Raw genomic sequence first — 26701 nt, 5'->3', positions numbered from 1 at the left:
ACCCCCTACCTGTACCCTGACTGCCCAAAACTTTCTCCACTCCCCCAAGAAGCCCCCCCTGAACTCCCGACCCCCCCCGTTTCTTGACTGCCCCCTCCAGAACCTCCCTGCCCCTTCTCCTGCCACCTTACCCTGCTGCTCACAACAGGGTGTTGGGCTCTGTGCGAGCCGGACACGTGGCTGCGCTCCCCAGCACAACACACAACCCGGTCCCTGGCCCTACACAGTGCTGCTGGAGCGGGGCGCGGGGCTGCCAGGGAGGAGGAGCTGCCGGCTCAGATTGCAGGGAGGGAGGGAGGGGGGGAGGAGCTCCTCTACAGCTGCTCCGGAGTCCAGCCCGTGACTTTCCTGCAGCCCTCCCAGCCGCTCGCTCTGCTCTGCCGGGGGAGGGGGGAAATCCCGGACATTTTGAGTGATTTACAAATTCCCCCCGGACGCTATTTTTAGCACAAAAAGGAGGACATGTCCGGGTAAATCCGGACGAATGGTAACCCTATGTCATGGAAACACAGTGACTTGCTGTGGGGTCACCCACAAAAATAAATAAATCATCGTATTTCTAAAGGAATTCATCCATTCTATGTAGGAAGCAGAACCCTTCTGCCCCAAAGTCTAGAAAAGAATAGGAGAAATACACTGATGGTTTATTGAGGTCCATCTTCATTTACACTTTACTGAAGAATTTAGCATGTGCATACAACACCACTTAGGAAAATGGTGTCTGTTCGCTAGATAAGACTGTCACCTTTTCTTCACATTTCAAACCCTTTTCAGAGCTTTCTAAGCAGTATGTGAAAATACAGTCTGGGCTCAAACCTAGCTTTAGGGGTGTGTCATGGTACAAGAAAATGACCCTTCTGGACTGGAAGACATTCGCTGGAAAGAAACCCCACTGCTTCAGGCTCTATTGCAGGGAGTTATCTAGGACCAACAGGGGGTTCAACAAGTTGGTTTGTTTGGCAGGAGACCCTCATAATGCTGCCAATTAACCTGCCAGGAAACATTGCTCTTCCTTAGGAGCACAGACCAACCACTGAGCTCACAATAAAGATCCTAGCTCAGATAGTTGTGAGAAGTGATTATTCTATGCTTTGGATTATCTACATTTTTGGAGGGGGTACCTTAAAACTGCTGCTGTTAAAGACTACAACAGAAGCATCTGATATCAGAGATGAGGTAGAGAGCCCAGTGGTGGGTGTTTTGGAATTTGGGATGTTTTGTTTGTTTGCTTGCTTGGTTTTTTCAAATGTTGTTCTGTAAGAGTCTAAAATAAATACAGAATCCCAGAAAGTGGGGTAGACTTTGTTACAGCATCTGGTGTCTCATTTGCAAAGGGAAACCTGGGCTTTGCTATACAAAGGGAAAAACTGATCTTGGCCACTTTTAAAGATAGTGCAAAACTTATCCAAGATGTGTGTGGTGTAAAAAAGATGACAGAGTGGTGGGGAAGAAAGTACTGTCAGCACTGGAGAAAGATCAAGGAAAGAAGTGACCAACTGAAAGAGAAGATAACTGATTTTTTAGACAAAGGAAATGCAGTAGATCTAATCTAGCTGGATCACAGTAGAGCATTTGATACAGTTCCACATGGGAAATTATTAGTTAAATTGGAGAAGATGAGGATTAATATGAGAATTGAAAGGTGAATAAGGAACTGGTCAAAGGGGAGACTACAACGAGTCAAACAGAAAGGTGAGCTGTCAGGCTTGAGAGAGGTTACTGGTGGAGTTCCTCAGGGATCGTCCTGGGACCAATCTTATTTAACATTTTTATTAATGATCCATGCACAAAAAGTGTGCTAATAAAATCTGCAGATGACTCAAAGTTGGGAGGTATTGCCAGTATGGAGGAGGACCGGAATATCATACTAGAAGATCTGGATGACCTTGAAAACTGGAGTAATAGAAATGTGATGAAATTTAATAGTGCAAAGTGCAAGGTCATGAATTTAGGGACCAACAACAAGAATTTTTGCTATACACTGGGGACTTATCAATTGGAAGTGAGAGTAGGAGAAAGACCTGGGTGTATTGGTTGATCACAGGATGACTATGATCGCCACTGATGTGGATGTGAAAAAAGCTAATGCACTCCTAGGATGCATCTGGCGAGGTATTTCCAGTAGAGACATGGAAGTGTTAGTAACATTATACAAGGCACTGGTGAGACCTCATCTGGAATACTGTGTGCAATTCTGGTCTCCCATGTTTAAGAAAGATGAATTCAAACTAGAACAGGTGCAGAGAGGACTACTAGGATGATCCAAGGAATGGAAAACCTATCTTATGAGAGGAGACTCATAAGGCATGTTTAGCCTAACCAAAAGAAGGCTGAGTGGAGATATGATTGCTCTCTATAAATACATCAGAAGGATAAATACCAAGGAGGGAAAGGAATTATTTAAGTGTCAATGTGGACACAAGAACAAATGGATATAAATTGGCCATCAGCAAGTTCAGGCTTGAATTTAGGTAAAGGTTTCTAACCATCAGAGGAGTGAAGTTCTGGAACAGCCTTCCAAGGGGAGCAGTGAGGGCAAAACTACCTAACTGGCTTCAAGACTGAGCTTGATAAACTTATGGAGGGGATTATGTGAGAAGACTGCCTACCATGGCATGGTAGGCAATCTGTGACTGCTAGTAGCAAATATCTCCAATGGCTAGTGATGGAACATTAGCTGGGGTGGGCTCTGAGTTACTACAGAGAATTCTTTCCCACGTGTCGGGCTGGTGGGGCTTGCCCACATGCTCAGGGTCTAACTGATCACCATATTCAGGGTGGGAAAGGAATTTCCCCCGGGTCAGACTGGCAGACACCCAGGGGGAGGAGGGTGTTTCGCCTTCCTCTGCAGCATGGGGCAAAGGTCACTTGCAGGTTTAAACTAGTGTAAAGGGTGGATTCTCTGTAACTTGAAGTCTTTAAGTCATGATTTGAGGACTTCAGTAACTCAGCCAGAGGTCAGGGGTCTGTTACAGGAGTGGGTGAGTGAGGTTCTGTGGCCTGCAACGTGCAGGAGGTCACACTAGATGATCATGATGGTCCCTTCTGGCCTTAAAGTCTATGCATTTATGAGACGTGCAAGCATTACCAGAGCATGGGAACTGTCATGATACATGCAGAGAATGAAAAGCCAGGAAGTTTTGAAAGAGGCAGAAGGGAAAAACTGGTTGAGAAAAGGTTTCCCACCTAGACTGCAACTTGATCAGCAAACATATGTTAAAGGCTACACTGCCTCATCTAAAGACGGGGTGCATCTACACAGCAGCAGGGAGGGGCAATTCCCAGCTCGGGTAGACATGTTTGAGTTAGCACCTAAAAATAGCAGTGTGACCAAGATAACATTGGTGGCAGCTCAGGCTAGTCACTTGAGTACATACCCAGAGGGTTGAGCAGGGTTGTAGTCGGGCAGCCAGCCCACGCTGCCTCTTGTGCTGTGATGACTGCACGGCTGTTTTTAATGCACTAACTCAAGCGGAGCTAGTGTGTATCTACCTACCCATGCTTGGAAACACCCTCCCAGCTGCTGTGTAGACATACCCTAACAGGACTCCAGATGCTAAAGATCTGGCAACTCCATCTGACATATCAAAGGCTGCTGAGTGAATGTTTGGATAAAACCTCTGTATAATAATCTTACAGGTTTCGTTGATGGGACTCAGTCAGCAGGTTCAAGGCCAGCATCATCTCTGACAGATGCTTTTCAACCCTGCATAAAATAGCTTGGGTTTTTGCAAATACAATGGAGAAACCATCATACAGTATAATGCAACTGACAGTCACAGACAATGGAGTGCCAGGACGGAAATAGCAATGGTGTTGTGTGTCAGAATGGAGGCATGTTGCCAAGGCGGGTAAAAAACTCTGTGGTTACTTCAAATCAGTCCTATTAATCTTTCATTTTCACTAGTACCAAGTTCACCCTAAGGGCATTTTAAATGAACAGAATGTTATCTGTAAAATCATCACTGAACAGTATGTTGCAAATAAATTTAATATCTTAAACATTCTAAAACAATGTAGCTAGCAAGAAGGGCTTTTGTGGACCAAACTTTTTTTAATCTGCTCCTGAATGGTCTCTTTTTTTATACATTTTTTCAGTGTGATCTGAACATAAAGTCACACGTTATCTGTTTGCTGTATCAAAATGGTCAACGTTTGCCACAGCCTGTGCTTAATGGCCATCCCCAAATGATGAAAATGTGAGACACACTTGAAAGATTTTAAAATTTGATAATTTTCTGAGTCCACAATCATGAGTGTATGTCATCTCTAGTTTCATGTGAATGCAATAAAAGGGATCAAATTCAGGGCCTGAAAGTGAGATGTTTCCCTTCTCTTTCTTTTTTTCCAGAACATTTGCCTCTAAAGAGAAAATCCATACTTAGTTTGTGAAAATGTAAAAGAATGCTATTGTCGATATACACACAAAATACTATGGAACGCTGATGCTGTTGGTTCTTTTACCAGGCTATCTGAAGTATGCAAAGCCCATGCAGTTGCTCATGCATAAGTGAGAGCACCATTTCTTCCAGAGAGATTTTACTTTTTCAGTGTTGGTTTGTCTTTTTGATTTGTAGGATTTCTCTGACTACAGTACAATTGTCTACAATAAGGAAGTTGGCACAAGGGTAACCAGTGTAAATTTTCTTAATATAGACAAATGCTCAGCTCAGGGGCGAAGGCACAGGTGGGCCTGGGTGGGCCGCGGCCCATGCACTTAGCATCCAGGCCCATTCCCCGATCCCAGGCTCTGCTCCAATCCTAGCACTTGCCCTGCTCAGCCTGCCCCATGCTCCAGCCAGGGAGTGGGGTTGGGGCACAGGGGCTTGCCTACTCCCCAGCTGGAATGCTGGGCAGATGGAGTGGGGTAAACCCCCATGCCCCGACCCCTCGCCCCGTCTGGAGTGCTGGACGGGCGGAGCAGGATGAGTCCCTGACCCCACTCCCTGGCTGCACGCCTGGGCCCAGAGGGGGTTTTGGCCACAGTGTCCATGGCCTCCCGCAAGGCCAGCTGGACAGAGTGAGGGGAGGCAGCCCTGATCCCTCCTGCCCCATCCCTCTTGCCTCCCCTCCCCCGCCGCGGCATTGACCACCCACCCAAAATCAGGGACCACCCAAGTGTCCCATCCCTGGCTACGCCACTGGCTCAGCTTAAATGTCATGAGTATGGTCACAGATTGCAATTTAGCAGCTATTACACTAAATATAGAGTTACGCTTTTACAGAAAATGAAAACTATTGCAGGAGCTCGCAACTTTTCTGCATGAGGAGGAAACTGCTCTACACTAGAATTTAGATTTTTTAAATATGTATTGTTATATTTTTATTCACAGATGATTTTGAGCAGAGCAAGAGAATTTTTAAAGACCCCGTTCTCAATAAGAGTGAAATTCTAAGCTGCCTTTTAAACCCTGCAACCTTGCAGTTTATGAATAATGGTCAGGAATTTTAGAATGCTAGCAGAACCATGCAGGTCATGCTCTGCAGTTTACCTACAAGGCTCTCTCTTTCAAATGCCAAGCTGGAAAAGATTCTTTAAAAATTGCAAAAAAGAGTACAGACTTGCAAAAATACTGGAAATAGAAGACTAATTTGCGAACAGGCTGGTATCCAACTGTGCATAATAGATCATATGCAGTTAAGTCCCTAAAATAGTTCCTAGACAAGACTTTGAAGTTATATGAAAAAATAGCAACATGAAAGCTCTCCTAGAGATGAGCCAGGATATGAAAAGATTTGCATCCAAATTTAAAGCCAGTTAGAAATATTGGGTAACACACCGTAATCAAGGCCTAATGGATAAAAAATACTTTTAAATCACACCATGCCACTGTCTTTTATATTCCATTAATAACTCTTTACTTATCTCCCTCATAAAGAAAGCACTAGCCTCATCAGCCTTGAAAGTCCTAAACTTTAAGGGATAAAATAGATTATGCCTAAAATTATTAAAATTCGTTCTGTGGAAGTGTGCAAAGGCCCCAGCCAAGACTGAGACCTCACTGTGATCCTTACTCCAAAGAGTTTACAATCTAATCTACAGCCAATCTCCCTCTGGCAGAATTCACTAAGGGAGAAATCCCGAACCCTGTGCCAACATGAGCAGCACACAAGTAGGTACCCACAAGTTTTTGGGTGGGTGTAGAATGCTGTGGCCTATGTAGACGGATAGGCTGATGTGGCCTGATTTAGTAGCCACAAATTTCAGTCCTCTCATGGACTGTTTTACATTGGACCAATTCTTGTAAGCCTTCAGTATGCAGACATCAATGGAACTGTGGGTGCTCTGAAAAAATCAGACCACTTCAATAAGAACCTGATCCAATGCCCATTAAAGTCAATGGAAAGGCTCCCATTGACTTTAATGGATGTTAGGTCAGGTACCAAAGGCCAGATTTTTAAAAGTATTTAGCCCCATATTCTCAAAGAGATTTAGGTGCCTAACTCCCATTGAAACCAAACACCCCCCCCCCCTTTGAGGATCTGGGGCTTAAACACCAAAAGATGCAATTAGGCACCACCTAGTGGGATTTTCAAAAGGGCCTCTTTAGGCCCCTAATTAAATCTGGTGCTAAATGACTAACTATAGACTTAAACTTTAGGCACCCAGTTTGAAAGATCTGGCCAAAGAACTGCATCTTTGAATTTTTATGCAAGCAAAGCTGCCATTAGAGTCAACGGGACGTTTAGATGTGTCTTGAATGCAGGGTTGGGGCACATCTAAGATCAACAAACACAGGGCATCACCCTATGTCCATTTAGCATCTGTATTTAATGTTGGTTAGCAGTTTGTGATTGCCTGCAGAGTATGTCTACAATGAGACACTCAGGAATAAGAACGCTAGTAAATAATGCTCTCTAATGAAGCTTAGAACCTTCATTCCTTTTGGTAGATTAGACAACTGGGATTCAGAATAACCTGCATCTTGAGCTGCTGAATGACAAATGGCAAATTTAACAGCACCAGTTAGGTAATGGTACACGACTGGCTAATTAGGTACATTTGCACATCTATTTACCCAATTTGCACACACAGCTGGAGTAATTCTTCGTGTAAATTAAATGGACAGTTGAACATGCTTTTTGTGCACCTAACTTGTCTCAATAAAATCTACCCTAGAATATCTAATTAGGAATGAAATTTGAATCTGAGTCCTCAATGTAGCAGTTGGAAAACAGTTGAGAAAAAAGGTCAGCACTGTTAAGAATGCCCACTGGTAGTAGTGCATAAAAGTTGAACACAAAATAGGTCATGGTACTATTCTGCTACATTTTCTCAAACTTCTGCCTGTTTTTTTCAGAAGAACGTATCCAGTAAGCTTGGAGAATATCCCCCCTCAGATTCCAGAAAGAACCAGAGAAATCAGAGCTAGTGATTATTTACTTTTATAGAGGGGCATCAGTTACTATAGATTTTAAAAATTCTTTAATGACACAGGGACACAATGTCCTTCAATACAGTATTTACTAGACTTCTAGAAAGTCACAGCAGCAGATCATGTTTGTGCACATTTGCAAAATAAGGTCAGTTTTCTTACAACTGCAGTTTTTCTGGATTGGAAGCCACTAGAAAAGAGCAGGTGGCAAAATTTCAATACAGGTCCTTAAATGGTGTTTGCAAAATGGGCATGTGTAGAGATAAACAGGTAATTGCTAACAGACACTGCACGTGGGCAGGCCGGAACTTGTGTTGTGTCAACAACTATGCATTTTGCAATTACAACTATGCATTGTGAGCCTGATCCTGCACATTGTAAGTATAGAGGCTTGTGACCATAGGGGCAGGGTAAAAACTGACAAGGAAGATACAGAGTAGAGATCATGTTTCTGAATTAGTGAGCGCTGGTGTGTGGCCACCAAGCTATTCCTGGCTAGTTTCACAAATAAAAGGGGATTACACACCTGAGCACCTCATTCAAAGGCCGTGAAGCCCAAATCACTCAAGGACATTCCTTTTTTGCTCCCGCCCAATTCCTTTTTTACCCTGTACCCTTGCAAGCAAAAGAATGGGTGTTCAGGAGGCTTGAGAATTACTACCACTGTACATTCATTTTCCAGGCACAACTTAGCTGCTTAATTTTGCAAATGTAGCTCTAAACACTCATTGCGCCTGCCAAATTATTACTGGGCAGAACCATGTTGCTCAAAAAGCAATAGAGATATAGCCACTAAAATATACAAAGCCCTTTCTGTGGACATATAGATCTTAATAGTTTGGCACCTACCATGCTGAGACTACTTCCCAGAATTCTGACCGGTATCGTCTCTGACCAGTAAGCTCTCCCGTCTTCACTGAAGTGCTGTGGCTGCATCACTGCAACATTTTAAGTGCAGACCTGCCCTTAGATTGTAACCTCATTGGGGGCAGCGTCTGTCTTCTTGTCCTATTTGTACAGCACCTAGCACAGTAGGGCCCTCATCCGTGACTGGGGCTCCCAAGTGCTGCAGCAGTATAAACAAATAAATAATACAACCGTTGTGTAATATTTTATTTTAGAATGCAGTCAGCACCTTTGAAAAGTTCTTTAGCAACGTGAACCCAATGCACAAAACTAAGAAATACCAAGTCTGATTCCGCACTGCCATGCACCTGGTACAGTCACGGACACCATTGCAAAGGTGGCACAAAAGGCTACAAAATCAGAATGGCATCATTTTACATCTACTTTCCACAGGTGTAAACAGCACAAGGTGCAATGCAGGGGAGAAACAGACCCATTTTATTTGACAGACAGTCTCCCCTCCAACCCCACAATCAAATTGCGATGGAAGTATAAATGTTGGTAACAAAAAGAAAGCGGATTGGGATGGGCTATTATGATTCGTACCATACGACAACTGCCGATATCCATGCTTTGTTTCATCTCATAGAACCACGCATTTTGTTGATATGCTCTAACATTCTGATAGTATGTGTCTTTTCAGTGGTATGTCTGAGGATTGGGTAGCCAACGAGCTGCTTCTTCAGTGGTAATCCTGTTCTGGGTAGACAGTGAATGGCAGGATATGGTGCATTGTGTGAAGACATTAGGCCGACCAGACAGCAAGTGTGAAAAATCAGGACAGGGGGTGGGGAGTAATAGGAGCCTATATGAGAAAAAGACCCAAAAATCGGGACTGTCCCTATAAAATCGGGACATCTGATCACCCTAGAAGACATCATAGTTCTGCTAAGAGTCTTCCCTCACAGTGGAGTGCAGAATTTAAGGACGGATTTCAGTTCACATCTAGATGAAGGAGCAATATACCCTCCTCTTAGAGGTTATATTAGAATTACCGACACAATCTTTTCCATAGCATAAACTATGCTACAGCTGTAGAAATAGAGTTGCTGCAAAACACAGCTAGATGAACACGTTTTGTTTTCCAGCCTTCCAAGGGCAAAATTTATTTTAAGCTGGTATGATTGGCAATTTCAACAACAAAAAGTCAAAATCTGTGAAATCACCCTTTCAAATTAAGCTACTTTACTACGCTACAAACATGAGCTCTGAAATGTTACTTGTGATGAAGTGTGAATGCTATCTCTATTGTAATTACATCTGTTTGTAACTAAACTACTGATAATTGTCAATGAAAACAACCAAGTTGAAACAATGCTCTGAAATGCTTTTTAAAATGCAACCCGTGTTTGGAAGTTCAAGCATCCTGAATCATGTTTGCAAACAAGAGGCCAGACTCAATAAGGCTGGCACAGGGACATACATGGCACATTTCCATGTGCCAATCTGGCCTATTGCACTCCAGGGGACGTTCTACTAAAGAAGGACTTAGTACCCTCTTGCCTCTCTCAGGGCTTACAAAGAGGTTGGGGAGGGAGAGAACAAATTGAAGTCCTGTGGGGAGTTCCTATCGAGCCGTGCCAATGCAGGCCGAAGTGGGGATGAGCGGCCTTACTCATAGACTCATAGACTTTAAGGTGAGAAGGGACCATTATGGTCATCTAGTCTGACCTCCCGCATGATGCAGGCCACAAAAGCTGACCCACCCAATTTCCCTTATCTCAGCTGTTGAAGTCTCCAGATCGTGATTTAAAGACTTCAAGTCGCAGAGAATCCTCCAGCTTGCGACCCCTGCCCTATGCTGCGGAGGAAGGCGAAAAACCTCCAGGGCCTCTGCCAATCTACCCTGGAGGAAAATTCCTTCCTGACCCCAAATATGGCAATCAGTAGAACCCCGAGCATACAGGCAAGATTCTCCAGCCGGACCCACATTTTACCAGCGATGGCACGTTATTGCCTAATTGACTAAAATCACGTTATCCCATCAAATCATTCCCTCCATAAACTTATCTAGCCTAATCTTGAAGCCAGAGAGGTCTTTCGCCCCCACTGTTTCCCTCGGAAGGCTGTTCCAGAATTTCACCCCTCTGACGGTTAGAAACCTTCGTCTAATTTCAAGCCTAAACTTCCCCACGGCCAGTTTATATCCATTCGTTCTCGTGTCCACATTAGTACTGAGCTGAAATAATTCCTCTCCCTCCCTGGTATTTATCCCTTTGATATATTTAAAGAGAGCAATCACATCCCCCCTCAGCCTTCTTTTGGTTAGGCTAAACAAACCGAGCTCCTCGAGTCTCCTTTCATACGAAAGGTTTTCCATTCCTCGGATCAACCTAGTGGCCCTTCTCTGTACCCGTTCCAGTTTGAGTTCATCCTTTTTAAACATGGGAGACCAGAACTGCACGCAGTACTCCAAATGAGGTCTCACCAGCGCCTTGTATAACGGAAGCAGCACCTCCTTGTCCCTACTAGAAATACCTCGCCTTATGCATCCCAAGATCGCATTAGCTTTTTTCACAGCCACGTCACATTGCCGGCTCATAGTCATCCTGCGATCAACCAGGACTCCGAGGTCCTTCTCCTCCTCCGTCACTTCCAACCGATGCGTCCCCAGCTTATAACTAAAATTCTTGTCCCTTTCCCGGCCGATGCTGCTCAGTTTTTGTCCAGTGTTAACCCCAATGTGTCTCGGGTATGGAGGAGTAATCGCCCCCATGCTGGATTTGCTATCTCTGGGGCCGTCTGCTGGCACAGACCCTCAAGTGACTTTGTCCTACAAAGATGGTCATTCAAACAAAGACCCACTCTAACTTTCCTGTTTGCTATCTATGCACAATCACAGCACATATCAAGAGGAAGAGAAAGAACTGATCAAGTTGTGAAATGAACAACGCTATTTTAAATCTGGATTCATGGGACAACAATGAATTACCATTCATTTTGCATTCAAACTGTTTTTTCCTCAGACAGTTTTGGGTCCTGGTTTTTGGTCCCAAAGTGGAATCTGATCTCTGAGAGCTGTTTCTATGGCTTATTCTTACACCGTTGAAAAACCCATTCTCGGTCACTCTTGCTAAGATGACACAAATTTAGGGAGAGGTTTTTACCATCCACCAGATAGATCCATTTAAAACTCAGAGCTTTCGGCAAACCATGATGAGCTAACTCAGCCATGCAGTGTGGTGCGTTCCCAACATGAAGAAAGTGGATCTCTCTTCAGTATCTCCCCCATTCATTTTCCTGCAGTAAAACTCCACTGATTTCCATGAAGCTTCTCCTGATTTACATGTCTGTAAGGGAGATTGGAATCAGGTCTATAGTCTCACTGCCCATGTGACCCTTTCTACGTATTCCAGGGTCAAACAATTCTCGGAATATCTTGCAATTGATCATTCATACTCGGTTGGAGGGTACTTTCACTTCATACACCCCAACAAGTAATTAGATCATACTGGCCCCAGCATAGTTTTTTAGGCTCTGGTTACACTATGAGGCTTGCTGGGCTTAAATTCTGTGGTGGTCCAGGTTATGACCCACTTTAGTTTGGCCTAAGTAGATGAAGCAAACCGTGTTAAAAATCAGATTTAGAGCCACACCATGGCCATGACATACTAGGCTGGAGCCTAACCCTGAAGTCTGCAAAGCAAACACCCCTCCCACTGAAGTCAATGGAAATTTAGCCTGCTTAATATGTGCCAGATTGGAACACACTGTCTGAGAAATACGGTAGTTCTAAAATGGACACATACAAAAATAAAGCCATGTAGAGCATTTTAAAAGGCTTGTGTTTAGAATAACTGTTGAGCTGAAGATTAATTCTGCCAAAACCAAAAAGCCAACAAATTAAAAACTCCTGTCTGCTGACTTTGAAAAGATGCTAGATAGCAATAATGACAATTAGAAAGACCGTCTCTCGGCAACACAGCTGTGCAAGTTAAACACTTTGCAGCTAAGAACAGCGTGCTCAACAAACAAAAACACAGGAAAGGCATCTAGATGTTGGCTCTCAGTGTCTTCAATATGCAAAATAAATAAATGGGGTGAGGTAAAAGGAGTGTTTGGGGCCAACATTTTCTGGCAAACAGCATTATTTTGGACATCATCCCAAAGGTGAGGATGTGATTGAATCGCACAGTCTCAAAGGGTGCAGCATAGACCACTCTGGTCTGCCTTCAGCTGGAACTCCTGGACTCCACTGAAGTTAATGGAGCAGCACCCATTTTACACCAGCAGAAAATTTGGCCCATTGTTCCTGAGTCCAGCACAGTCCGAGCTACTGCTGGGCAGAGTGTGGAGTTGTAATTTAACAGAGTCTGGACCCAAAAGCACAAGATAAAGTTACAGCAGGAAAAGCAAGTTTTGCTATTCCCTAATTCAATCCCACCACGTTTTTTTTGGAGGGGGGGGGTTTAAGGTCAACCTGGTGGAATGAGATGCTATCAAGTCATACGCCTCCCCCTCCCCAGTTTCACATCACAGAGCTGAGTATCATGTTGACAAACTTCTACCCGGTTCCAATCACATGGTGACTTTTAAAATGGACTTCCTTATCTGATGTGTGCAGTGTTGTTGAAGCTGGGTTGGTCCCAGGAAATTAGAGAGACAAGGTGGGTGAGGTAATATCTTTTATTGGACCAACGTAGAAGGACCCACCTTGTCTTCCTTACCCAAGTAATTCAGAACAAATACAGACCCTGCCTGCCTGCCTGCCAAAGGAAAGCTGTGCAACCACAAATCACAGTCACATCTCAGATGAGCAGCTTTAGGTGCCGGGCTAAACGAGTGTGTCCATTTTTTTTTTTATTACTGTGCAATTTACATGCTTAAATACCAATCTGACTGTTTCCTCTGGCCAAGGAATTTAATGCAGGTTGAACCTCTCTAATCCGGCACTCCCTGTAGTCCGGCATAGGCATCGACTCCGTGGGTGCTCCGGGGCTGGAGCACACACAGGGAGAAATTAGTGGGTGTGGAGCATCTACCAGTGCCAAGCGCCCACCCCTGCCCTCCTCCCCCGCACCTCTTGCACACCAGTGGCCCCGCGCTTACCAACTCCTCCTCCTCCCTCCCAGTGCTTCCGGAGTGCCGTGATCTGGGGCCGACAGCTGGGACCCTGGGCAAGGGGCCAGCGGCTGGGACCTAGGGCTGGCATCGGAGACCCCGGGTGGGGTCCACGCTGGGCATAAAGCCTGGGGGTGCTGCAGCACCCCCTGCACCCCTACTTCCCGCTGGCACTCTGCATTGACCTCCCGTGATTCGGCAAATTCTCTGGTTCGGCACCGGTCAGGTCCCGAGGGTGCCAGACTAGAGAGGTTCAACCTATAGAAACTGAAGTCACAAATTAAGGTTGTACCACAACCTGAAAAAAAGTCAGGAAAATCAAAATTAAGGAAGGAATGTTAGCAAACAGCCCCCAAACTGAATTTATTAAATTACATCGATCGAGAAAACAATGCTGATGCCATGTGCTAGGCACCTTTCAATGACGACAGAGGACAGGATCATTGGTCTTAGTTGTAAGATTTTTCTTTGTATAGTTTATATCTGACTAAATACATATATGAAGCATATAGAAAAGTTAGAGAAAATGTTAACAATTAGCACACTGAAAAAAAAACCAGAATCCTGTCTAACTTGAAATTCATTAATCAGCTTTCAGTGATGCTCATGCCCACTGAGAATGTCTAAGTACCTCTATGGCCCCCTTCACCACAGTATCTGAGTGCTTCAAAGCATTATTGATTTTATCATTCCTACTCATGGGTGGGGAATGGAGGCACGGAGAGATTAAGTGGCTTGCCCAAGATAACACAAAAGATCTGTGGCAGAGGCAGGAATGAAACCAGATCGCCTTTGTCCCAGTCCAATGCTTTAATCACAAGGTCATCCATCCTTTTTGTAAAACAATCGTAGAGTCCTTTACTCTAACCTGGGGGTGGTTAAAGGTGCAAGAAGGGAGGAATTGTCCATCTCAGACCATAGTGGGACTGGAGCCACTGTGCTGAGGCTGCTCTGGTCCTAACAGTCCCCTAGGGGTGAAGAGAGGAGGGAGGTTAGTGGAAACTTTGGCCCCTCCTCCAGTTCTCCCAGTGTAAGGTCACTCAGAAAGTCCTGCAGGTGGCGTCTCATGACACACAGGTGGTGCACAACTCGAGCCCCACACAGTCACAGCAGAACCACATTGGTTCCACTGCCAAAGGTTCCTCCACACTCCTGGAGACTGAAGAGACAGGATTTCTCCTTACGAGAGTAACTGGTGGTCCACAGAGATCTGCAGCTCAGTTGCTTAGTTCCATGTCATGCCTGGCATAAGTGAGCCTCACATCAGTGAAAGCTCCCTTGTGAGCATACAGATGTAACATTTTTGAGTGGTGTACAATAGATTTGCTTATTTAGTCACACTTGCTTCGCTGGCAACGAGAGCCCTTGCAACACCTAATACACACTGGGCCAAATTCGGTGTTAATTTATAGCCCATCATAACCAATTGTGCACATCACATCATTTGAATGATGGCACAGGCTGTAAATCAGGATAGAATTTGGCTCAAGACACGAACTGGACTTGTCAGTACTACTCACTTCATACAGTAGAATGTGAGCTGTGTGCGCATAGACATATCTAGGACTACCTTTGTAATGCTTGCAGAATTGATCAAAGATGCCTTATCACACAAAACAAAGATTATCTAGTTTCTAGCTGAATTTCTCCATTAACTATGGGTAAGGCTAAGATTTTTGTCATGGTTATTTTTAGTAAAAGTCACGGACAGGTCATGGGCAATAAACAAAAATTCACGGAAGCTGTGACCTGTCTATGACTTTTGCTGCTGTGGCTCCATGGTATCGCCCACCACCATGGTGACTGGGAGCTGTGGGGTTCCCCCTCTGCCCGCAGCAGCGGGGAGCTGCAGGGTGACCATATTTCCCAAAGAGAAAATGGGACACCCCAGCTGCTCGCCCGAGGCATCCACCTCCCCTCGCCCCGCACGAGGCTGTTGCCCGTCGCTGGAACCCTGCCAGGGCCCCGCTGGCTGTCAGCTCCAGAGTCCTGCAGCCCCTGGGGCTGAAGCAGAGAATGTCACGGATTCAGTGACTTCCATGACCTCCATGACATAAACGTAGCCTTAACTATGGGGAATAATCTGGCACCACGACAGGGTCTGGATTTTCACTCCTCACAGCCAGTTCCACAGCCTTCCACAACCTGTCCACCCACAACTGCCTGCAACATTCTCTCAGCCCACTTCATCCCCGGCTTGTTCAATGTCCCCTGATGGACATGCTAGGCAAGTAAGGGTAAAATAGGGTGTGTACTCTGATTTAACCATTTTCCCTCCTTCACACATGCAGGGTTACTGTATGGTCCGCCTCAACGTAATAAACGAGTGTGTCCCAAGCATTTAAAATTAATCCCTTTCTCTTCCTTCTCTCCAGCTTGATGTGTCATGTTTTCCTCTGGTTTTGCCCCCAAACCACTACACATATCCCTTTGTCTTAAAGGTGTAGCTTCCTAGAGACCTCTTCTCCAAAGAGACAGCTCTGCACGGCCCCCAGGAGTCTGTGAATGCTGCTCCATGCTTCCACCAGAAAGAGTCACTAAGGAGGTATTTGAGGTTACTCTCTTTGTCCTCTCTGCTGTGTGTTCTGCTTCCACAACCCTCCTAGCTTTCCTAAGCACCAGGGAAGGAGTGTGGATTCACATGTGACAAGTTGCCACTAGACAGCCAGGGCACCACCGTTTAGTTGTTCACATAAAATGTTTTTGTTACATTTTTGTACCACTTGGTTCTTGTAGTTGGTTTAAGGTTTCCTCACCTTTTTTTTGTTGTCACTGGAGCCTCCCTCATGATGGACTGACAGACTTGACCTGAAAATCAGCCTGAACTGTTTGTAGAAAGTTTTTTCCAAACTTTTTTGCTCCATCTGGAGATGCACACGTTTTACCAGGGCTACAGTACATCATGCATTTTGAATTTGAGCCTGGCTAACTGCAATAGATCACACGGGACAAGTCACATATATTTTTCCTGTGTCCGTCATTGGCTGAGCCTATCCCACGTGATTGGGAGCGTCAGCCTAGCTCTGCAGAAGGCATTTTCTGGTAATTACAGAGATCAGATGCAATTTAGTTGTGCTCTCTGATCCAGGTGGAAGAGCTAGAGGAAATTCATTTCCTCTCGCCTTCATGTCTGTCTGAGTGACCTATAACATTGCCCCTACTGCAATTCCCCATTTATAGGAAACGGTCTCATTATTCATTGATATTTTTGGTTCATGTAATAATTCTAGCCCAGTTTTACAAGGGGAAATCTCTTTTCCTTGAATCAGAGTTCTGTTCCATCAGTGAATCAGAAAACTAGCATGTCAAACCTGGGCTTTGCCTTTGCATTCAACAGTGCGACGCAGCCACAGGAAAAACATTTATTAAAATGCAAACATTTTCACATTTCAGAATGTGTGAACTTGGAAGGGATTGCACAGGTCTAGAAAAACATATCACAGAACCACCTAGATTCCTTCTGTTATCCTATAGTACCTATTATCTGACAGGTAGAAAGGAAGGGCAGTCTCATGGTTACAGCGCTTGCCTTGCAGTTGCAAGACCAGGATCCAATTCCCCACTCTGCCATGTTTGACTTTGGGCAAGTCACTTTGTCTCTCTGTGCCTCTGGTCCTCATCTATAAAATAGGGGAAATATTTCTGTGCCACAAAGAGTACTGCTACATGCCACAAGGAGCCACAACAGTACTTCCCTTACCCCACCCAACAATACAGTATTGTTAATCTTTCCAGCTATCCTCTTAGCCCGGCAGAAGAGTCTGTCCTATCTTGGGGCCTCTCCTTTTGTTCCTCCAGGCCCACGAACATGATACAGTTCTGCGGTGACCTAGAAGCCTACTTTCGACGTCTCCGACTCAAAGAATATTTCCAACACACCTCTGGACAACATACAACCCACAGAATCCTTCCTACCAGCACTACAAAAAGAAGGATTCTGCGTGGACTCCTCCTGAAGGCCGAAACAACAGACTGGACTTCTACATAGATTGCTTCCGTCGACGTGCTCGGGCTGAAATTGTGGAAAAGCAACATCACTTGCCCCATAACCTCAGTCGTGCTGAACACAACGCCATCCACAGCCTCAGGAACAACCCTGACATCATAATCAAAAAGGCTGACAAAGGAGATGCTGTCGTCATCATGAATAAGTTGGAATATGAACAAGAGGCTGCTAGGCAGCTCTCTAACTCCACCTTCTATAGGCCATTATCCTCTGATCCCACCGAGAATTACCAAAAGAAACTGCACCATCTGCTCAAGAAACTCCCTGAAAAAATCACAGGAACAAATCTGCACAGACACACCCCTAGAACTCCGACAATGGGTATTCTATTTGCTACCCAAGATCCATAAACCTGGAAATCCTGGACGCCCCATCATCTCAGACATTGGCACCCTGACAGCAGGACTGTCTCACTATGTGGAGTCTCCTCAGGCCCTACGCTACCAGCAGTCCCAGCTATCTTCGAGACACCACTGACTTCCTGAGGAAACTACAATCCATTGGTGATCTTCCAGAAAACACCATCCTGTCCACTATGGATGCAGAAGCCCTCTACACGAATATTCCACACAAAGATGGATTACAAGCTATCAGGAACAGTATCCCCGATAATGTCACAGCTAACCTGGTGGCTGAACTTTGTGACTTTGTCCTCACCCACAACTATTTCACATTTGGGGACAATATATACCTTCAAGTCAGCGGCACTGCTATGGGTACCCTCATGGCCTCACAGTATGCCAATATTTTTATGGCTGACTTAGAACAACGCTTCCTCAGCTCTCGTCCCTTACTCTACTTGCGCTACATTGATGACATCTTCATCATCTGGACCCATGGTAAAGAAGCCTTTGAGGAATTCCACCACGATTTCAACAATTTCCATCCCACCATCAACCTCAGCGTAGACCAATCCACACAAGCGGTCCATTTCCTGGACACTACTGTGCTAATAAGTGATGGTCACATAAACACCACCCGATACCAGAAACCTACTGACCGCTATACTTACCTACATGCCTCCAGCTTCCATCCAGGACACACCACATGATTCATTGTCTACAGCCAAGCTTTAAGATACCACCGCATTTGCTCCAATCCCTCAGACAGAGACAAACACCTACAAGATCTCTATCAAGCATTCTTAAAACTACAATACCCACCTGCTGAAGTGAAAAAACAGATTGACAGAACCAGAAGAGTACCCAGAAGTCACCTACTACAAGACAGGCCCAACAAAGAAAATAACAGAACACCACTAGCCGTCACCTTCAGCACCCAACTAAAACTTCTCCAGCGCATCATCAAAGATCTACAACCTGTCCTGAAAGATCTTGGGAGACAGACCTGTCCTCGCTTACAGACAGCCCCCAACCTGAAGCAAATACTCACCAGCAACCACACACCACACAACAAAAAACACGAACCCAGGAACCTATCCTTGCAACAAAGCCCGATGCCAACTCTGTCCACATATCTATTCAAGTAACACCATCATAGGACCTAATCACATCAGCCATGCCATCAGGGGCTTATTCACCTGCACATCTTCCAATGTGATATATGCCATCATGTGCCAGCAATGCCCCTCTGCCATGTACATTGGCCAAACCGGACAGTCTCTATGCAAAAGAATAAATGGACACAAATCTGACATCAGGAATCACAACATTAAAAAAAACAGTAGGAGAACACTTCAACCTCTCTGGTCACTCAGTAACAGACTTAAAGGTGGCAATTTTGCAACAGAAAAGCTTCAAAAACAGACTCCAATGAGAAACTGCTGAACTTGAATTAATATGCAAACTAGATACCATTAACTTAGGCTTGAATAGAGACTGGGAATGGCTGAGTCATTACACAGATTGAATCTATTTCCCCATGTTAAGTATCCTCACACCTCTTGTCAACTGTCTGAAATGGGCCATCTTGATTACCACTACAAAAATTTTTTTTCTCCTGCTGATAATTGCTCATCTTAATTCATTAGCCTCTTAAGAGTTGATATGGCTACTTCCACCTTTTCATGTTCTGTATGTATATATATCTCCTTACTCTATGTTCCATTCTATGCATCTGAAGAAGTGGGCTGTAGCCCATGAAAAAGCTTATGCTCAAATAAATTTGTTAGTCTCTAAGGTGCCACAAGTACTCCTGTTCTTTTTGTGAGGATAAACACATTAATATATGTGATGCATGCCTATACTACAATAATGGAAGACATGTAAGAACCTAGCTAGATAATTATCCATTAAATAATTTAGCAGGAAATGCTAGTATTTTGATTATGAGAATCTGCTTCAATACTTTTTTTATTTTTTTCGTGCACAAGTGAGATTTAAGTCCAGGTACAGTAGCTCTTTCTTCAAATGCCCACTTCTGTTTGTGCTTTTGAGATATGCTCTCTGGAATTTTAGGCCCACACCTCCATTAGATAAAGCCAGGAAGCATGTGCCTTTAAGGATGTCTTTACTAAGTCACGTCTAACATTAATTTATTGTCCCCTGAAGAGTTTGAGAACTTCCCTGCTGTTTCATGAGTTATGATTTCTGTCTTCTCTCATCATCCCTCTAAGGATATGATTGACATTTATCGATTCATAGGATACAGTCAAAGCATATATCATAACTGTTAAAATCTCTCCCCCTTTCCCAGTTTATCGTAACTTCAAAATAGCTTGAAATTGAAACGTCTTCTTGCAGATATTTCCCCCTTTTTTGGTACATGAATTCTGGTTTGTTATTGTAGGGTTAATCATAATTGCTGATTTTTTTAATACCATCAGCCCCTGAAGGACAGCACCGTGTTTACTAAGGACTAACTTTTTAACTCCAAGTAGAAACACTGATTTTAAATTATAGCATTTCTCAGAGAAACAATAACTAATCCAAACATGCACTAACGCAACAGTAGAAGTTTTTAAGTCAATTTAATTTTGTCCGCATCAGCTATTGCAGGAAGTTAAAATAGCCCCCATTCCTCCCTGCCATATAGACAGGGAGTATCTGATATCATGCAGATGGTGGCGGTATCAGGTATCTGCTGCACGCTTATATTAGATACAATAAATAATACACGACTAATGCAAAATATCAATTTCATTCTGTTCCTAGTTACTTGAGACCGCACCACATGCATTGCCTTATCTCTAACTCAGTGCAACACATCTGCCCAAACCCATCACTGCATACTGAATTAAATTTCCTTGGCAGTAATATTATTATATATGCAGCACGTTTACCTAGTGCTGTCTCTTCTATTTTCTATCTTAAGTGTCTTGAAAAAGTAAAAACAATTTCATTTGCTGCCTACTCAAATACTTTCCACTAAACAACCGAATGGGTCAAACCATGTGAAAAATGGTAACGTCGTTTTCTTTTGTCAATCTCCAGGAACCTACCAAAACAAGACATTGTTGTTCAAATAAGATGTCATATCAGCAGAAATCTTACGCTGACATCCTACTAAACTCCTTACCGTATAATTGTAAACACAGAGAAAGTGATATACACATATTAGCTTTCAGAATATGCGGTATATTATTCCACTGACTGAGAGGATAATTAAGGACAGAATTGTGCAACACTTGAACAAATATAACCTGATAAGGTCAAACCTGTGTGGCTTGTGAAAGGGAAAGTTGTTAGTCTCTAATGAGATCTCAGAAACAGTTAATAAACGTAGCTAAAGGTGGATAAAATGGATGAAGGTGAGCCACTTGGTCTTTTAGCTTTTAATAAGATATCTTATAAAGAGATTATGAAGGAAAATACAGAAAAGGTTCAACTTTATGAATTAAAATTGTTTAAGTGATGGGAACAGAGGACCTGTCCACACTATAAGGACCATGCTAGCATGTGATGCTCTCCACTAGTTAGGAGAAGAGTTAGAACTCACTCACTCCTATGTCCAGTCTGCATAGAGAAAACATCTCTAGAAGTGCATTACGGACCTGGGCTTACCCTAGGCTAAAATGCAGTTCCACAATCATGTTTTCCCATCCATAACAGTAGTAGGTAAAGAGCCACGTAAGAATGTGGAACCCCCTAGTGCAGGGGTGAGCAAACTACAGCATGCGTGCCGGATCAGGCCCCTCAGGGCTTTGGATCTGGCCCGCGGAATTGCCACCCCCATGGCGCTGCGGGCCTCGTGCCACTCCTGGAAGCGACCAGCACCATGTCCCTGCGGCACCTGGGGGAGGGGCAAAGGGCTCCATGCACTGCCCTCGCCTGCAGGCACCACCCCCTGAAGCTCCCATTGGACAGGAACGGGGAACCGTGGCCAATAGGAGCTTCGGAGGAGGTACCCACGGCGAGGGCAGCGCACAGGGTCAGCCACTTCCGGGAGCAGTGCGGGGCCAGGGCAGGCCCCCAGTGTGCACCGCTGCCACCCCAGAGCTACACCAGGTAAGCGGCGCCAGGCCAGAGCCTGCACCCTGAACCCCTCTTGCATCCTGCACCCCAACTCCCTGCCCTGAGCCCCCTGCTACACCCTGCCTACACCCCGACCCCCTGCCGAACCCCACACCCGTCCTGCACCCCAATCTCCTGCCCTGAGCCTCTTCCTGCACCCCACACCCCCTCACGCACTCCAACCCCCTGCCCCAGCCTTACATTCATGGCCCTGCATGCAATTTCCCCACCCAGATATGGCCCTTGGGCCAAAAAGTTTGCCCACCCCTGCCCTAGTACATGGTTTTATTCCATGGTTATCACAGACAGACCAAGGATAAAGGTGAACAACTCCTCCTCAGCATGGGGAGGCCTGTGCATGTTAATAGTGAAAGTCCCTGGATGGTATTGGGATGGTATTGGATATTTAGGCCCCAAGTGCTCATCTCATGAGGCCTCTCTCAAAAGATTTCTCCCCAACCATTGTATAATGGGGCAGAGTTTCCTCCTCCCCCACCCCCACCGCCATAGGGCTGGCCCATAATTTCCACAAATCCTGGCGGAACAGCAGGAAGCCATTTTCATCCACATGGAAGCCCTGTGCTCTCTGTACTGCCAGGGCTTCCCCACACATCTCGAGGCTGCCCCAGGCACTCTCCTCAGAGGTCATTCCCTCACTGGGAGTGGGGAAGGGCACAGAAAGTTAATACAGGCTAGGACTGTATTCACTGGGTGGGGGAATTCTCTATAACATTGGAGTTAGGATGATGCATGTGCCACAAGCCCCCTCCCTCTTCAGTAGGCCCATGGACAAAGGGGAACTCTGCTGCAGAGAGAGCTGACACCCCTTTCCGCACAGGAGACATGTGATGCACTAGTAGATGGCCCCCTTCATGCTCATATGATTGTCTCCATATTGATTAATGACTTGGAGGAGGAATGCGAGTTGGTCATCTCAACATGCAGGATCCTCTACAGAAAAAGTCTGGAGGGCCAACTTAGATAGGCTCAGTGAAGCCGTCCGCCCAGTGCACATGAGCAGTTAAGAAAGGGCACTAAAAGAAAGAGGTAGGAAATCTAATAATATTAAATTGAACCAAGGTGCATCTCACGTCATGCGAATGGAAAGTTTTACTTAAAAAAAACCAACCCACAATATTTGCTTAAAGAGATACTGAGGAAACTAAAAAGACCCAAAGGGCAGGAAGAAAGATGGTTAGAGGAATGGCAAAACCCTATGGCTATTAAACTAGAAAGGAGAAGATTTAGAGCGGACTTGACTAAAGTAGTCAAAGTGTTAAATAGGACAGTGAAAAAACATCAGCCCTGCAGCTCACGCTGCCCCACAACACCAGAACAAGAGATTAGCACATTCAGAACAAATAAAAGAAAACCCTGCTGTAAGCAGTGCACAGTACTGTCCACCTGCGGAATTTATAAATTTTACAGGCTACTCAAAGACATGGTGCAGCTAGATTTTTCTTGCATAAATGTTGTATTCACCTTTGCAACTTTTTAATGCCCATAAAGGCACGGCAATAACAATAATTAATACTAATGTCATAAAATCCATAGCCAAACCTCCACAAATCTAAGTAAGAAGTGTGTTCGCCCTGTACATCTACCCAGTACCCAGTTCAGATACATGGGCAGGGAACTAGCATCGGGCTTTGGCCATAAGCAAATTGGCAGGAGAGAGATCACTTGATCATTGCCTGTTAGGTTCACTCCCTCTGGGGCACCTGGCATTGGCCACTGTCGGTAGACAGGATACTGAGCTAGATGGACCTTTGGTCTGACCCGGTACGGCCCTTCTTATGTTATGTTCTTATGTTCTTAAATTACTGGAGTGAGGAGAGAAGCTTCCACTGAAGCATTGAGTGTTGGCTTCTGCTTCAGGCAGGGAGCCCGAGTAGATGAATAAATTGGCTGATCCAGTAGGACAAGTTCTGTGTCCGTATAAAACATTTTACGTTTTTTAAATAAATAGAAAGCAAAGAATTCTGGTAGAATTTATAACGATCAATCGGCAAACAATCAGCAATCATACCTGTTTTTTATTTCTCTCATTTTAATCCTCATTGTACTACCCTATTTAAATACTTTTTCAAGAGTTAAATGGCCTGTAAAAACCAAGAGCTAATCTAACAAAGCAGCACAATTTAATTAGTAGCTAAGAGGACAGTATACATGAGAAAAATAGTTTTCAGTGTCTGATTGAAAACCAGGTCACTTAGCTTTATGGGGTTAACTAGCCAACAGGAAAGTATTTGATGTTAACACAAAAACAAAACAAATTTCCAATGTTTAATAATGCATAGCTATATGGCTCTAAGCTGCTATTTCTCCTTGGTTCCCAGCTCACTGAAACAATTTTTATCCATCTTTATGAGATTGTACATATGCATACAGTGAGAGCAGTCTATTAAAGCAGATGCAGTGTATTTAAAAGTGCTCAATTAAAGTATGGAATGTTTCTTGTAAATTAATGCCCTATTGAATAACCATCTTCCATACGAAATTGTCTGTTTCTATATTCCAACAATGCTCTACTATCATGCATAGCAGCTTCAAAATATAATTTAAATGCAAGGCTCAATGTAATGAATATTCCCTCATTTCAAAAGAACTGTAAAGTCTATTTTTTATGTGCCAGATAGCTTTTTGTGGCTGCACCACTACCAAGGCCTGCCTTACTCCTCCAGAGCGTGATCAGAGTGCTCTGCATTTCAGAACAGATTAATTAGACACAGGAGCAAATAGAAGAATGAAAAAAAGTGTATATATTCACAGATAATTTGGCAATTGACAGGAAAAATAATTCCCTGGTGACATTGTTCACTAATATTATTTGACCAGTTCTACCACATACACACTACTGACTTCAGTAGGACTACTCACACACTTAAAGTTAAGCATGTCCTTAAGTGCTTTGCTGGACTGGAGCCAGCGTGCTCAGCACATTGTAGGATTGAACCTATACTGCATTTACAGATAGCCAAGTCAGTGAAACTGATTTATGGGGTAGAGATGGGAGAGAAAACAGAAGAATATAGAGAATAAATCTAAGTAGTACTTTTACACTGGAAATCAAGAATGTCAATATTCATACAGCTAAGGTATCCAGCCAATTCCCCACAGGCATATAATCTTTAGTCTGTCATTATCATCCCAATAGATTTACACAACCCATTCAACAAAACTTTAACCACCCTGTTTGGTTGTTAAATCAATATATGGTGTTGGATATATTTTGGGGATATGTATGTTGTTTATTAAATGTATAGTATAAATTTCAAAGGTAGTAAAATCTGAAAATGTACCATTAATAAAATTCTTAGGAATATTACTCCATGAAGGGAAGTTGTGTGGATGGGAATGGGGGGTGTCTGGTAGAATAAAAAATTACTAATATTTTTATACCAGTTTTTCCCAAACTTGGGACGCCGCTTGTTCAGGGAAAGCCCGTGGCGGGCTGGGCTGGGCCGGTTTGTTTACCTTTCGCGTCCGCAGGTTCGGCCAATTGCAGCTCCCACTGGCCGCGGTCGCTGCTCCAGGCCAATGGGAGCTGCTGGAAGCGGCGGCCAGTACGTCCCTCGGCCCGCGCCGCTTCCAGTAGCTCCCATTGGCCTGGGAGCAGCAGACTTTCAAGGATGCCCTGCCAAGAAATCAGTATGCAAGAACTGCAACAAAAAAAGACATTTTGCTAAAGTCAGTAAGTCTGCCAGCAGTGTTGCATCTGGAGTCTTCACACATGAGGATGATGGTGAACTGAATCCTGATGGTGTTTGGAATGTGAGAGGAGATCACCACACCACCAAGTGTGAGTTAATGGCCTTGAGAGGAGGACATTAGTGGATTCTGGTTCTGCTTACACTAGAATTCCCAGCCACCTTTAAACTGTGCTATTTTCCAGCTCCTAACTGAGTTGCATCCTCCAGACAAATACCCCAGAGGGTATGGTGCATCTCCCAACCCCACCAATGGTCTTTTTTGCAGCTGCTCTCAAGTACAAAGGCGATAATACCGGAGGGGAAATCTATGTAGTCCAAAAGGCAATTTCTAGTTTAGGAAAGAATCATCAAGGGATCTTCAGATGATATTAGATCTGAATAGTACAGAACCTGTCCTGCAAACTGAGGATAGGCTACAGCCAGGAATTGTCTCTGACTTTCCAGAAGTTTTCACTGATACCACAGGTGTAGCAAAAAAGTTCAAAGCACAAGATCCAGCTAAAAAACAAAGTGGTGCCTGTATAGCATAAAGTGCGAAACATACCAATTGCATTGAGACAACCACTCAATGAGGAGATTCTGAAACTATGCAAAGCAGAGATCATTGACCCAGTTGATTCATCAGAATGAGTTTCTCCTGTCATTGTTGCCAGAAAGGCTAATAGTGCTATCTGCATGTGTGTGGACTTGAGAGCGCTAAACTTCAACATGTGGATTGCCATCCTCTACCCAACATCAACAAAATGCTGCTCACCTTGAAGGAGGCAAGAGTCTTTACAACCCTTGATTTATCCACCGCTTACCTCCAGATCCCCTTAATGGAAGAATCCCGCAAGTACACAGCTTTCATCACTCCAGAAGGTTTGTTCCAATTCAAGCGGATGCCATTTGGGTTAGTCGCTGCAGCACCCGTATTCCAGAGAATGATGCATGGGATCTTTGGAGAGACAAGGGGCATTACTTACTTTCAAGATGACATTCTAGTTTATATGCAGTGTCGTTGTAGCTCTGTTGGTCCCAGGATATTAGAGAGACAAGGTGGGTGAGGTAATATCTTTTATTGGACCAACTTCTGTTGGTGCAAGAGACAAGCTTTCAAGCTACACAGAGCTCTTCTTCAGACCAATAAAAGAAAAGCTGGATATTACCTCTCCCACCTTGTCATTCTAGTGTATGGCAAAGATGTATCCAAACATGATGTCATCCTAAAATAGGTTCTAGAAAAAC

At 44.3% G+C, this 26701-nt stretch overlaps 1 protein-coding gene across 2 annotated transcripts in view; it reads right to left on the bottom strand.

Annotated features, from left to right (window-relative positions):
• The window catches only part of LOC112118356 (uncharacterized protein KIAA1958), a 112671-nt gene extending 86300 nt beyond the window's left edge, over positions 1-26371 (bottom strand). For both annotated transcript variants that reach the window (XM_026646405.1, XM_024216634.2), the window contains exon 1: positions 26278-26371. The gene's annotated coding sequence lies outside the window, so the exon portion shown is untranslated. The remainder of the gene's footprint in view (positions 1-26277) is intronic.
• Positions 26372-26701: the final 330 nt, after the last annotated feature.

This window comes from Terrapene carolina, unplaced genomic scaffold (genome assembly GCF_002925995.2).
Source record: "Terrapene carolina triunguis isolate 2854851 unplaced genomic scaffold, T_m_triunguis-2.0 Scaffold35022, whole genome shotgun sequence".
In the NCBI taxonomy this organism is placed as follows: Eukaryota; Metazoa; Chordata; order Testudines; family Emydidae; genus Terrapene; species Terrapene triunguis.
Note: the sequence above shows the minus strand (reverse complement) of the source record. Positions and strands in the feature narration are given on the sequence as shown.